The sequence below is a fragment of the Salmo trutta genome, chromosome 6 (genome assembly GCF_901001165.1).
Source record: "Salmo trutta chromosome 6, fSalTru1.1, whole genome shotgun sequence".
In the NCBI taxonomy this organism is placed as follows: Eukaryota; Metazoa; Chordata; class Actinopteri; order Salmoniformes; family Salmonidae; genus Salmo; species Salmo trutta.
Genome location: NC_042962.1, coordinates 962854 through 977008, shown reverse-complemented (window position 1 = coordinate 977008; position 14155 = coordinate 962854). Strand labels below are relative to the sequence as shown.

Genomic DNA, 14155 nt, shown 5'->3' with positions numbered 1-14155 from the left:
TGTCTGTCCTCTCCACCCACTGTTCTGAACACACCTACTATCCCTCACTACCTACCTACCCTTCCTTCCTTCCTACCTACCTACCTACCTACCTACCCTTCCTTCCTTCCTTCCTACCTACCTACCTATCTACATACCTACAGTTGAAGTCGGAAGTTTACATACACCTTAGCAAATACATTTAAACTCAGTATTTCACAATTCCTGATATTTAATCCTGGCAAAAATTCCCTGTCTTAGGTCAGTTAAGATCACACTTTATTTTAAGAATGTGAAATGTCAGAATAATAGTAGAGAGAATGATTTATTAAAGCATTGTTTTTCTTTCATCACATTCCCAGTGGGTCAGAAGTTTACATACACTAAATTAGTATTTGGTAGCATTGCCTTTAAATTGTTTAACTTGGGTCAAACGTTTTGGGTAGCCTTCCACAAGCTTCCCACAATAAGTTGGGTGAATTTTGGCCCATTACTCCTGACAGAGCTGGTGTAACTGAGTCAGGTTTGTAGGCCTCCTTGCTCGCACACACTTTTTCAGTTCTGCCCACACATTTTCTACGGGATTGAGGTCAGGGCCACTCCAATACCTTGACTTTGTTGTCCTTAAGCCATTTTGCCACAACTTTGGAAGTATGTTTGGGGTCATTGTCCATTCGGAAGACCCATTTGCGACCAAGCTTTAACTTCCTGACTGATGTCTTGGGATGTTGCTTCAATATATCCACCTAATTTTCCGTCCTCATGATGCCATCTATTTTGTGAAGTGCACCAGTCCCTCCTGCAGCAAAGCACCCCCACAACATGATGCTGCCACCCCCGTGCTTCACGGTTGGGATGGTGTTCTTCGGCTTGCAAGCGTCCCCCTTCTTCCTCCATACATAACGATGGTCATTATGGCCAAACAGTTCTATTTTAGTCCCATCAGACCAGAGGACATTTCTTCAAAAAGTACGATCTTTGTCCCCATGTGCAGTTGCAAACTGTAGTCTGTTTTTTTATGGCCTTTCAGGTTATGTAGATATAGGACTCGTTTTACTGTGGATATAGATACTTTTGTACCGGTTTCCTCCAGCATCTTCACAAGGTCCTTTGCTGTTGTTCTGAGATTGGTTCGAAAAGTGCAAATCAAAGACGTTCATCTCTAGGAGACAAAACGCGTCTCCTTCCTGAGCGGTATGACGGCTGCGTGGTCCCATGGTGTTTATACTTGCGTACTATTGTTTGTACAAATGAACGTGGTACCTTCAGGCATTTGGAAATTGCTCCCAAGGATGAACCAGACTTGTGGAGGTCTACAGTTTTTTTTCTGAGATCTTGGCTGATTTCTTTTGATTTTCCCATGATGTCAAGCAAAGAGGCACTGAGTTTGAAGGTAGGCCTTGAAACACATCCACAGGTACACCTCCAATTGACTCAAATGATGTCAATTAGCCTCAGAAGCTTCTGAAGCCATGACATCATTTTCTGGAATTTTCCAAGCTGTTTAAAGGCACAGTCAATTTAGTGTATGTAAACTTCTGACCCACTGGAATTGTGATACAGTGAATTATAAGTGAAATAATCTTTCTGTCAACAATTGTTATAAAAATTACTTGTGTTATGCCAAAGTAGATGTCCTAACCGACTTGCCAAAACTATAGTTTGTTAACAAGAAATTTGTGGAGTGGTTGAAAAACTAGTTTTAACGACTCCAACATAAGTGAATGTAAACTTCCAACTTCAACTGTACCTACCTACCTACCTACCTACCTACCTCCCCACCTTCTTACCTACCTACAGTACATCTCTCTTTCTACCTCCCTCACTCCCTACCTCTACTTCCTTCTACCTACCTACCTACCTACCTACCTACCTACCTACCTACCTACCTACCTACCTACCTACCTACCTACCTACCTACCTACCTACCTACCTACCTACCTACCTACCTACCTACCTGCCTACCTACCTACCTACCTACCTACCTACCTACCTACCTACCTACCTACCTACAGTACCTCTCTCTCTTTCTACCTCCCTCCCTACCTACAGTACCTACCTACCTCTCCCTCTCTTTCTTTCTCCCTCCCTCCCAATCTCTAGCTCTCTCCCTCTCCCTCTCCCTGCGTCACTGTCACGCCCTGCACCAACAATACCACTAGAATACATGTGAGGCCACCACCAGCCCAGCCTTAACACCAGACTAGCCACCACCAGCCCAGCCTTCAGACTAACCACCAGCCTGTTGACTCCACTTCCCAGCCTTCAGCCTAACCACCAGCCTGTTGACTACACTTCCCAGCCTTCAGCCTAACCACCAGCCTGTTGACTCCACTTCCCAGCCTTCAGCCTAACCACCTGCCTGTTGACTACACTTCCCAGCCTTCAGACTAACCACCAGCCTCTTGATTACACTTCCCAGCCTTCAGCCTAACCACCAGCCTGTTGACTACACTTCCCAGCCTTCAGTCTAACCACCAGCCTGTTGACTCCACTTCCCAGCCTTCAGACTAACCACCAGCCCAGCCTTCAGCCTAAAACCAGGCTAGCCACCACCAGCCCAGCCTTCAGCCTAACCACCAGCCTGTTGACTACACTTCCCAGCCTTCAGTCTAACCACCAGCCTGTTGACTACACTTCCCAGCCTTCAGCCTAACCACCTGCCTGTTGACTACACTTCCCAGCCTTCAGCCTAACCGCCAGCCTGTTGACTCCACTTCCCAGCCTTCAGCCTAACCGCCAGCCTAACCAACTAATCTCCTCGGCCTTCGAGCCGCTCCAGGGGCCACTGTGTTTTCCAAGTTAGATTTATGGAACACCTACCACCTGGTGCGGATACGAGAGGGGGACGAGTGGAAGACCGTCTTCAACATGGCCACAACGAGTATCTGGTCATGCCCTTTGGCCTCACCAACGCCCCTGCTGTGTTCCAGGCTCTGGTAAATGATGTCCTCCATGACATGTTGAACCTGTTCGTCTTCGTCTACATTGATGACATCCTCGTCTTCTCCCGTTCCTTTCAAGAACACCTGCTCCATGTCCGGCAGGTCCTTCAACTCCTTCTGGAGAATCAGCTGTTTGTGAAGGCAGAGAAGTGCGAGTTCCACCATCCCCTTTCTGGGTTACATCATCTCTGTTGGGAGTGTCCAGATGGATCCCAGGAAGGTGAGAGCCGAGATGGATTGGCCTCAGCCTACATCCAGGGTGCAGCTGCAATGTTTCCTTGGGTTCGTCAACTTCTATCGCCGCTTTATCCGGGGTTACAGCACCCTGGCTTCCCCCTGTCAGCACTCACCTTGTCCAAGGTTCCGTTCATGTGGTGTCCAGTTGCTGACCGGGCATTCCGGGACCTCAAACATTGCTACACCACACCTCCCATCCTGGTTCATCCTGACCCATCTCGTCAGTTTGTGGTGGAGGCCGATGCTTCGGATGTCGGAGTGGGGGTTGTCAACCAGCGTTTTTGTCTCAGCTCCTGCTTTTCCCCAGTCTCTCTTTTCTCATCCTCCTGGTTTTTGACCCTTTCCTATCCCGACCCTGTACCCTCTAGCCTGACCACTCTGCCTGCCCCTGAACCTGACCCTGAGCCTGCCTGGTGGAGGTGTTGCTGTTTATATTCAGAACCACATTCCTGTAAAGCTTAGAGAAGATCTCATGTTAAATACAGTTGAAGTAATATGGCTACAGGTTAAGCTGCCTCACCTAAAGCCCATTCTGGTGGGAAGCTGCTAGAGACCACCATGTTTTAACAGTCAGTATCTGGATAACATGTGTGAAATGCTTGATAATGTATGTGATATCAACAGAGAAGTATGTTTTCTGGCTGATTTAAATATTGACTGGCTCTCATCAAGCTGTCCACTCCAAGAAAAAACTTCAAACTGTTACCAGTGCCTGCAACCTGGTTCAGGTTGTCAGTCAACCTACCAGGGTAGTTACAAACAGTACAGGAATGAAATCATCAACATGTATTGATCACATATTTACTATAGCAGCAGAAATGTACTTTAAAGCAGTATCCAAAACCATAGAATGTGGTGATCACAATATAATAGCCATATCTCAAATCAAATCAAATGGTATTGGTCACATACACATGGTTAGCAGATGTTAATGCGAGTGTAACGAAATGCTTGTGCTTCTAGTTCCGACCATGCAGTAATATCTAACAAGTAATCTACCAATTTCACAACAACTACCAGATACACACAAATCTAAAGACAACAACATAGCAAGGCAGCAACACATGACAACACAGCATGGTAGCAACACAACATAACAACAACATGGTAGCAACACAACATGACAATATGGATGAGCGATGACCGAGCGGCATATGCAAGATGCAATAGATGGTATAAAATACAGTATATACATATGAGATGAGTATGTAAGACATGTAAAGATTATAAAAGTTGAATTATTTAAAGTGACTAGTGATCTATATGTTAAAGTGGCCAATGATTTGAGTCTCTATGTGGGCAGCAAACTCTCTGTGTTAGTGATGGCTGTTTAACAGTCTGATGGCCTTGAGATAGAAGCTGTTTTTCAGTCTCTCTGTCCCAGCTTTGATGCACCTGTACTGACCTCGCCTTCTGGATGATAGCGGGGTGAACAGGCAGTGGCTCGGGTGGTTGTTGTCCTTGATGATCTTTTTGGCCTTCCTGTGACATCGGGTGGTGTAGGTGTCCTGGAGGGCAGGTAGTTTGCACCCGGTGATGCGTTGTGCAGACCTCACTACCCTCTGGAGAGCCTTACGGTTGTGGGCGGAGCAGTTGCCGTACCAGGCGGTGATACAGCCTAACAGGATGCTCTCGATTCTGCATCTGTAAAAGTTTGTGAGGGTTTTAGGCAATAAGCCAAATTTCTTCAGCCTCCTGAGGTTGAAGAGGTGCTGTTGCGCCTTCTTCACCACGCTGTCTGTGTGAGTGGACCATTTCAGTTTGTCCGTGATGTGTACACCGAGGAACTTAAAACTTTCCACCTTCTCCACTACTGTCCCGTCGATGTGGATGGGGGGGTGCTCCCTCTGCTGTTTCCTGAAGTCCACTGTATTGATAAGGCTGTATTGCTGTATTGTAACACTGTATTGATAAGGCTGTATTGCTGTATTGTAACACTGTCTTGATAAGGCTGTATTGCTGTATTGTAACACTGTATTGATGAGGCTGTATTGTAACACTGTATTGATAAGGCTGTATTGTAACACTGTATTGATGAGGATGTATTGCAACACTGTATTGATAAGGCTGTATTGTAACACTGTATTGATAAGGCTGTATTGTAACACTGTATTGATGAGGCTGTATTGTAACACTGTATTGATAAGGCTGTATTGTAACACTGTATTGATGAGGATGTATTGCAACACTGTATTGATAAGGCTGTATTGTAACACTGTATTGATGAGGATGTATTGTAACACTGTATTGATGAGGCTGTATTGTAACACTGTATTGATGAGGATGTATTGTAACACTGTATTGATGAGGATGTATTGTAACACTGTATTGATGAGGATGTATTGCAACACTGTATTGATGAGGATGTATTGCAACACTGTATTGATAAGGCTGTATTGTAACACTGTATTGATGAGGATGTATTGTAACACTGTATTGATGAGGATGTATTGTAACACTGTATTGATAAAGCTATAATGTAACACGGTATTTATGAGGCTGTATTGCAACACTGTATTGGTGATGCTGTAATGATAATACTGTACTGTAAGACTGTGTTGATAAGGCTCTATTGATAAGGCTGTAATGTTGTATTGTAACACTGTATTGATAAGACTGTATTGATAAAGCTAGATTGTAACACTATTGATAGGCCTGTTTTGGTGTATTGTAACACTGCATTGATCAGGCTGTATAGCATTATTATAACTGTATTGATAAGGTTGTATTGTAACACTGTATTGATAACGCTGTATTGTAACACTGTATTGATACGGCTGTATTGTAACACTGTATTGATAAGGCTATAATGTAACACGGTATTGATACGGCTGTATTGTAACACTGTATTGATAAGGCTGTATTGTAACACTGTATTGATACAGCTGTATTGTAACACTGTATTGATAAGGCTGTATTTCTGTATTGTATTGCTGTATTGTAACACTGTATTGATAAAGCTATAATGTAACACGGTATTGATAAAGCTGTAATGTAAGACATGGCTTTGGTCCCAGCCCAAAATGACTACAGGTTCAGACCCTCCCAAACAGACCTGGCAACACAGAGAACTACAGACTCAGACCCTCCCCAAACAAACCTGGCAACACAGAGAACTACAGGTTAAGACCCTCCCCAAACAGACCTGGCAACACAGAGAACTACAGTCTTAGACCCTCCCCAAACAGACCTGGCAACACAGAGAACTACAGTCTTAGACCCTCCCCAAACAGACCTGGCAACACAGAGAACTACAGGTTCAGACCCTCCCAAACAGACCTGGTAACACAGAGAACTACAGTCTTAGACCCTCCCCAAACAGACCTGGCAACACAGAGAACTAGAGGTTCAGACCCTCCCCAAACAGACCTGGCAACACAGAGAACTACAGTCTTAGACCCTCCAAAACAGACCTGGCAACACAGAGAACTACAGGTTCAGACCCTCCCCAAACAAACCAGCCAACACAGAGAACTACAGGTTCAGACCCTCCCCAAACAGACCTGGCAACACAGAGAACTACAGTCTTAGACCCTCCCCAAACAGACCTGGCAACACAGAGAACTACAGGTTCAGACCCTCCCCAAACAGACCTGGCAACACAGAGAACTACAGGTTCAGACCCTCCCCAAACAGACCTGAAAATAACACTGATGAGTCTCCACATGACTCTGCTAAAATGAAAGAGCTTACTTATAAAGTGTGAAATAAATCACCTTGTTCAGAACTTGAAATTAAGATAATTGATTCACCTTTAAGTGATTATGTTCACAGTCTTGTCAGATCAGAACGGTATTTGCACCTGCTCCTGTCCTGCTGCATAGATAACTTTGGTTTGCATTGTTCTGTTGAGACTCAATAGATTTGGAATAGATGATCAATAGAAAGTAATGGACTGTAAGACAGCTGATGTACCGTTAGCTTCATCTGTAGTTATTTCCTCATCCGTCAGTCAATTATTTATTGTTCTGAAAATGATTTTGAGATAATTCAACAAGCAAAGACATTTTAATCCTGACATTGATACCCCTATGACCCCCTCTCCCCTGTTTCAGCTCATCCTGGCCATGACCCTCTCCGCTATTTCAGCTCATCCTGGAGATGAATGGACAGATAATACTAGTTAAAGGAGAGATATGACTGGATGAATGGACAGATAATACTAGTTAAATGAGAGATATGACTGGATGAATGGACAGATAATACTAGTTAAAGGAGAGATATGACTGGATGAATGGACAGATAATACTAGTTAAAGGAGAGATATGACTGGATGAATGGACAGATAATACTAGTTAAAGGAGAGATATGACTGGATGAATGGACAGATAATACTAGTTAAAGGAGAGATATGACTGGATGAATGGACAGATAATACTAGTTAAATGAGAGATATGACTGGATGAATGGACAGATAATACTAGTTAAAGGAGAGATATGACTGGATGAATGGACAGATAATACTAGTTAAAGGAGAGATATGACTGGATGAATGGACAGATAATACTAGTTAAAGGAGAGATATGACTGGATGAATGGACAGATAATACTAGTTAAAGGAGAGATATGACTGGATGAATGGACAGATAATACTAGTTAAAGGAGAGATATGACAGGCCAACACATATAACGGTGATCTACAGTTACCGCTATATTTTGTTGTGACGGGCTACTATAACGGGTCCGCCCCCTCTGAGAACTAAATAAATCCAGGCGCACCTTTAATTGTTGGCAGCTCTCTCCCCGGGAGTCAGAAGTCCCGCATGCTGACCACACCACTGGACCGGTAACAACACTGCCGATGACCTAGACTGCTTTCTTCCCCACCCCACCCCCACCCCTCCTTTGATTTTCCATTTTGTCTTTTTATTTCGTTTAAAGGGGGAATTGCATTTACTTTGTTGACTTGTTTTGGGGTTACAGCTACTTTGCCTCCTCAAGGTCAGTACCGCAGCAGGTGTTGCTATTATAAGCGCAATAAGGTTACAAATTGCAGTGCATGACCATGTGACATTTAACCAGCTAACATCACAGAGAAGTGATTTTTTAATAGCGGCAATAGTTTTCATTATGGAGATCAAATGTGCATGTTTAATGCAGTGTAGGCTATTATTCCTAGCAAGCAGAATAAAGTAGCCTAATAAAAGTATTAAGTCGACTAAAACTGGTCAATAGTCAATGTCCCTTCGGCTAATACAATGGGCTACACTGGAAACACGTTCATAACCTAAATATCAGTGTTTAAAACTTAAAGATAAAGCCTTTATATTAGCCAATAGGTGTTCTCATAAACACAGGTGTTTAGAAGGCTGGATTAAACATGGTAGTCAGGTCTTCCAGTCTGTTTCCTACCAGGAGAACACCTATATCTGATAACTATTCACATTTTAAACATTAGTGTTTACTTTCACATTGTCCTGTTTAGAGTATTTAGTCATTAGAGATGTATGTGACTCTCCATGGCTTTTTTTCTTCTTCAGATCAGTGTTATGAATGTCTGTCACCTTATCTACATTTCAGCACAACTGATCAGGACATTTGATTCAATAAATAGTTTTAATCGCATGTTGTTGTTTTTACTTGACTGTATCGAGTTCATTTTCATGAACTTTCTAAGTGTGAAAAAGATGTGGAAGAGGCTGTATTATCATTTTTCCCAGCATGCTTTGTTGCAGGTTGTTTTTTTTAGAATAGTTTGTTTTAATATCTATGTTTTTCTCATGTACGTTGATTGATTTATTGATCTTTTACTATACAAAGATAAATAACTTACATTTTTCTAAAATAATTCAATCTGTAAGAGGTGGACATATTGCACCCGTTACTGAGATGGTTGTTCCAGTTGAGATGGTTTAGTGAGTACTGGTTCAGTAAATCATTTACCATATCAGTAATACTGACTGCAGATTGTGGGTGATAAAAATCTCTTTGGCTGGATTCTGATAGGAATTTCTAATCACTTCACAAACCAGTGTTTTTTGACTTGTTGATATGATGTGGCCCTTGATCCTGGATTTTTAGACCACAATGTTGAGGAAAACTAGTCCATAACTAAAGACTGAGGATAACCAACTAGTCCATAACTAAAGGCTGAGGATAACTAGTCCATAACTAAAGGCTGATGATAACTAGTCCATAACTAAAGGCTGAGGATAACCAACTAGTCCATAACTAAAGACTGATGATAACTAGTCCATAACTAAAGGCTGATGATAACCAACTAGTCCATAACTAAAGACTGATGATAACTAGTCCATAACTAAAGACTGAGGATAACCAACTAGTCCATAACTAAAGGCTGATGATAACCAACTAGTCCATAACTAAAGACTGAGGATAACCAACTAGTCCATAACTAAAGACTGATGATAACTAGTCCATAACTAAAGGCTGATGATAACTAGTCAATAACTAAAGGCTGAGGATAACCAACTAGTCCATAACTAAAGACTGAGGATAACTAGTCCATAACTAAAGGCTGATGATAACTAGGACATAACTAAAGGCTGAGGATAACTAGTCCATAACTAAAGACTGAGGGATAACCAACTAGTCCATAACTAAAGGCTGAGTATAACTAGTCCATAACTAAAGGCTGAGGATAACCAACTAGTCCATAACTAAAGACTGATGATAACTAGTCCATAACTAAAGGCTGAGGATAACTAGTCCATAACTAAAGACTGAGGGATAACCAACTAGTCCATAACTGAAGGCTGAGGATAACCAACTAGTCCATAACTAAAGACTGATGATAACTAGTCCATAACTAAAGGCTGATGATAACTAGTCCATAACTAAAGACTGAGGGATACCCAACTAGTCGATAACTAAAGGCTGAGGATAACTAGTCCATAACTAAAGGCTGAGGTTAACTAGTCCATAACTAAAGGCTGATGATAACTAGTCCATAACTAAAGGCTGATGATAACTAGGACATAACTAAAGACTGAGGATAACCAACTAGTCCATAACTAAAGACTGAGGATAACTAGTCCATAACTAAAGACTGGGGATAACCAACTAGTCCATAACTAAAGGCTGATGATAACTAGTCCATAACTAAAGACTGAGGATAACTAGTCCATAACTAAAGACTGAGGATAACTAGTCCATAACTAAAGACTGAGGATAACCAACTAGTCCATAACTAAATACTGAGGATAACTAGTCCATGACTAAAGGCTGATGATAACTAGTCCATAACTAAAGGCTGAGGATAACTAGTCCATAACTAAAGGCTGATGATAACTAGTCCATAACTAAAGGCTGAGGATAACTAGTCCATAACTAAAGGCTGATGATAACTAGTCCATAAATAAAGGCTGAGCATAACTAGTCCATAACTAAAGACTGAGGATAACTAGTCCATAACTAAAGACTGAGGATAACTAGTCCATAACTAAAGGCTGAGGATAACTAGTCCATAACGAAAGACTGATGATAACTAGTCCATAACTAAAGGCTGATGATAACTAGTCCATAACTAAAGACTGAGGATAACCAACTAGTCCATAACTAAAGGCTGAGGATAACCAACTAGTCCATAACTAAAGACTGATGATAACTAGTCCATAACTAAAGGCTGATGATAACTAGTCCATAACTAAAGACTGAGGATAACCAACTAGTCCATAACTAAAGACTGAGGATAACCAACTAGTTCATAACTAAAGACTGAGGATAACCAACTAGTCCATAACTAAAGACTGAGGATAACCAACTAGTCCATACCTAAGGCTGAGGGTAACTAGTCCATAACTAAAGACTGAGGATAACTAGTCCATAACTAAAGGCTGAGGATAACTAGTCCATAACTCAAGACTGAGGATAACCAACTAGTCCATAACTAAAGACTGAGGATAACCAACTAGTCCACAACTAAAGGCTGATGATAACTAGTCCATAACTAAAGACTGAGGATAACTAGTCCATAACTAAAGGCTATTGATAACTAGTCCATAACTAAAGACTGAGGATAACTAGTCCATAACTAAAGGCTGATGATAACTAGTCCATAACTAAAGACTGAAGATAACTAGTCCATAACTAAAGACTGAGGATAACTAGTCCATAACTAAAGGCTGAGGATAAGTAGTCCATAACTAAAGGCTGATGATAACTAGTCCATAACTAAAGACTGAGTATAACTAGTCCATAACTAAAGACTGAGGATAACTAGTCCATAACTAAAGTCTGAGGATAACCAACTAGTCCATAACTAAAGGCTGATGATAACTAGTCCATAACTAAAGACTGAGGATAACTAGTCCATAACTAAAGGCTGATGATAACTAGTCCATAACTAAAGACTGAGGATAAGTAGTCCATAACTAAAGGCTGATGATAACTAGTCCATAACTAAAGACTGAGGATAACTAGTCCATAACTAAAGACTGAGGATAACTAGTCCATAACTAAAGGCTGATGATAACTAGTCCATAACTAAAGGCTGAGGATAACTAGTCCATAACTAAAGGCTGATGATAACTAGTCCATAACTAAAGGCTGATGATAACTAGTCCATAACTAAAGACTGAGGATAACTAGTCCATAACTAAAGGCTGAGGGATAACTAGTCCATAACTAAAGGCTGATGATAACTAGTCCATAACTAAAGACTGAGGATAACTAGTCCATAACTAAAGGCTGATGATAACTAGTCCATAACTAAAGGCTGATGATAACTAGTCCATAACTAAAGGCTGAGGATAACTAGTCCATAACTAAAGGCTGAGGATAACTAGTCCATAACTAAAGACTGAGGATAACTAGTCCATAACTAAAGACTGAGGATAACTAGTCCATAACTAAAGGCTGATGATAACCAACTAGTCCATAACTAAAGGCTGATGATAACTAGTCCATAACTAAAGGCTGAGGATAACTAGTCCATAACTAAAGGCTGAGGATAACCAACTAGTCCATAACTAAAGACTGAGGATAACTAGTCCATAACTAAAGACTGATGATAACTAGTCCATAACTAAAGACTGAGGATAACCAACTAGTCCATAACTAAAGGCTGATGATAACTAGTCCATAACTAAAGACTGAGGATAACTAGTCCATAACTAAAGGCTGATGATAACTAGTCCATAACTAAAGACTGAGGATAACCAACTAGTCCATAACTAAAGACTGAGTATAACTAGTCCATAACTAAAGACTGAGGATAACTAGTCCATAACTAAAGTCTGATGATAACTAGTCCATAACTAAAGGCTGATGATAACTAGTCCATAACTAAAGGCTGATGATAACTAGTCCATAACTAAAGGCTGAGGATAACCAACTAGTCCATAACTAAAGGCTGAGGATAACTAGTCCATAACTAAAGACTGATGATAACTAGTCCATAACTAAAGGCTGATGATAACTAGTCCATAACTAAAGACTGAGGATAACCAACTAGTCCATAACTAAAGACTGAGGATAACTAGTCCATAACTAAAGACTGAGGATAACTAGTCCATAACTAAAGACTGAGGATAACCAACTAGTCCATAACTAAAGACTGAGGATAACTAGTCCATAACTAAAGACTGAGGATAAACAACTAGTCCATAACTAAAGGCTGAGGATAACTAGTCCATAACTAAAGGCTGAGGACAACTAGTCCATAACTAAAGACTGAGGATAACTAGTCCATAACTAAAGACTGAGGATAACTAGTCCATAACTAAAGACTGAGGATAACCAACTAGTCCATAACTAAAGACTGAGGATAACTAGTCCATAACTAAAGGCTGAGGATAACCAACTAGTCCATAACTAAAGACTGAGGATAACCAACTAGTCCATAACTAAGGCTGAGGGTAACTAGTCCATAACTAAAGACTGAGGATAACTAGTCCATAACTAAAGGCTGAGGATATAACTAGTCCACAACTAAAGACTGAGGATAACTAGTCCATAACTAAAGGCTGATGATAACTAGTCCATAACTAAAGACTGAGGATAACTAGTCCATAACTAAAGGCTGAGGATAACTAGTCCATAACTAAAGGCTGAGGGATAACTAGTCCATAACTAAAGGCTGATGATAACTAGTCCATAACTAAAGACTGAGGATAACTAGTCCATAACTAAAGACTGAGGATAACTAGTCCATAACTAAAGGCTGAGGGATAACTAGTCCATAACTAAAGGCTGATGATAACTAGTCCATAACTAAAGACTGAGGATAACTAGTCCATAACTAGTCCATAACTAAAGACTGATGATAACTAGTCCATAACTAGTCCATAACTAAAGACTGATGATAACTAGTCCATAACTAAAGACTGATGATAACTAGTCCATAACTAAAGGCTGATGATAACTAGTCCATAACTAAAGACTGATGATAACTAGTCCATAACTAAAGACTGGGGATAACCAACTAGTCCATAACTAAAGACTGAGGATAACCAACTAGTCCATAACTAAAGGCTGAGGATAACCAACTAGTCCATAACTAAAGGCTGAGTATAACTAGTCCATATCTAAAGACTGAGGATAACCAACTAGTCCATAACTAAAGACTGATGATAACTAGTCCATAACTAAAGGCTGAGGATAACTAGTCCATAACTAAAGGCTGATGATAACTAGTCCATAACTAAAGACTGAGGATAACTAGTCCATAACTAAAGTCTGATGATAACTAGTCCATAATTAAAGCCTGATGATAACTAGTCCATAACTAAAGACTGAGGATAACTAGTCCATAACTAAAGCCTGATGATAACTAGTCCATAACTAAAGGCTGATGATAACTAGTCCATAACTAAAGGCCTTATGCCATGTCTAATATGTGGTGATAAAGGGTTAACTTTTAATTGAAACCCAGTCACTTAGACAGTGACTTGTAAAAGGCTTCCGGAATAGATCTTACTAAATGCAACAACCGTGACTCTGTCACTAACTCACACAGCCATGGTTGGGTATCTCTCACATCCACTCGAAAGGAAAGCTTGGAAATAAGCAAATACAGCTTTACACTCTACAGT

General features: G+C 40.8%; 1 protein-coding gene across 2 annotated transcripts in view; it reads left to right on the top strand.

The window, feature by feature from the left end:
• The first annotated feature begins 7878 nt into the window (after positions 1-7878).
• hhatlb (hedgehog acyltransferase like, b) overlaps positions 7879-14155 on the top strand; it is a 43250-nt gene continuing 36973 nt past the window's right edge. Inside the window, exon 1 of one of the 2 annotated variants that reach the window (XM_029755071.1) lies at positions 7879-8102. The gene's annotated coding sequence lies outside the window, so the exon portion shown is untranslated. The remainder of the gene's footprint in view (positions 8103-14155) is intronic. The other variant, XM_029755070.1, reaches the window with a different exon arrangement.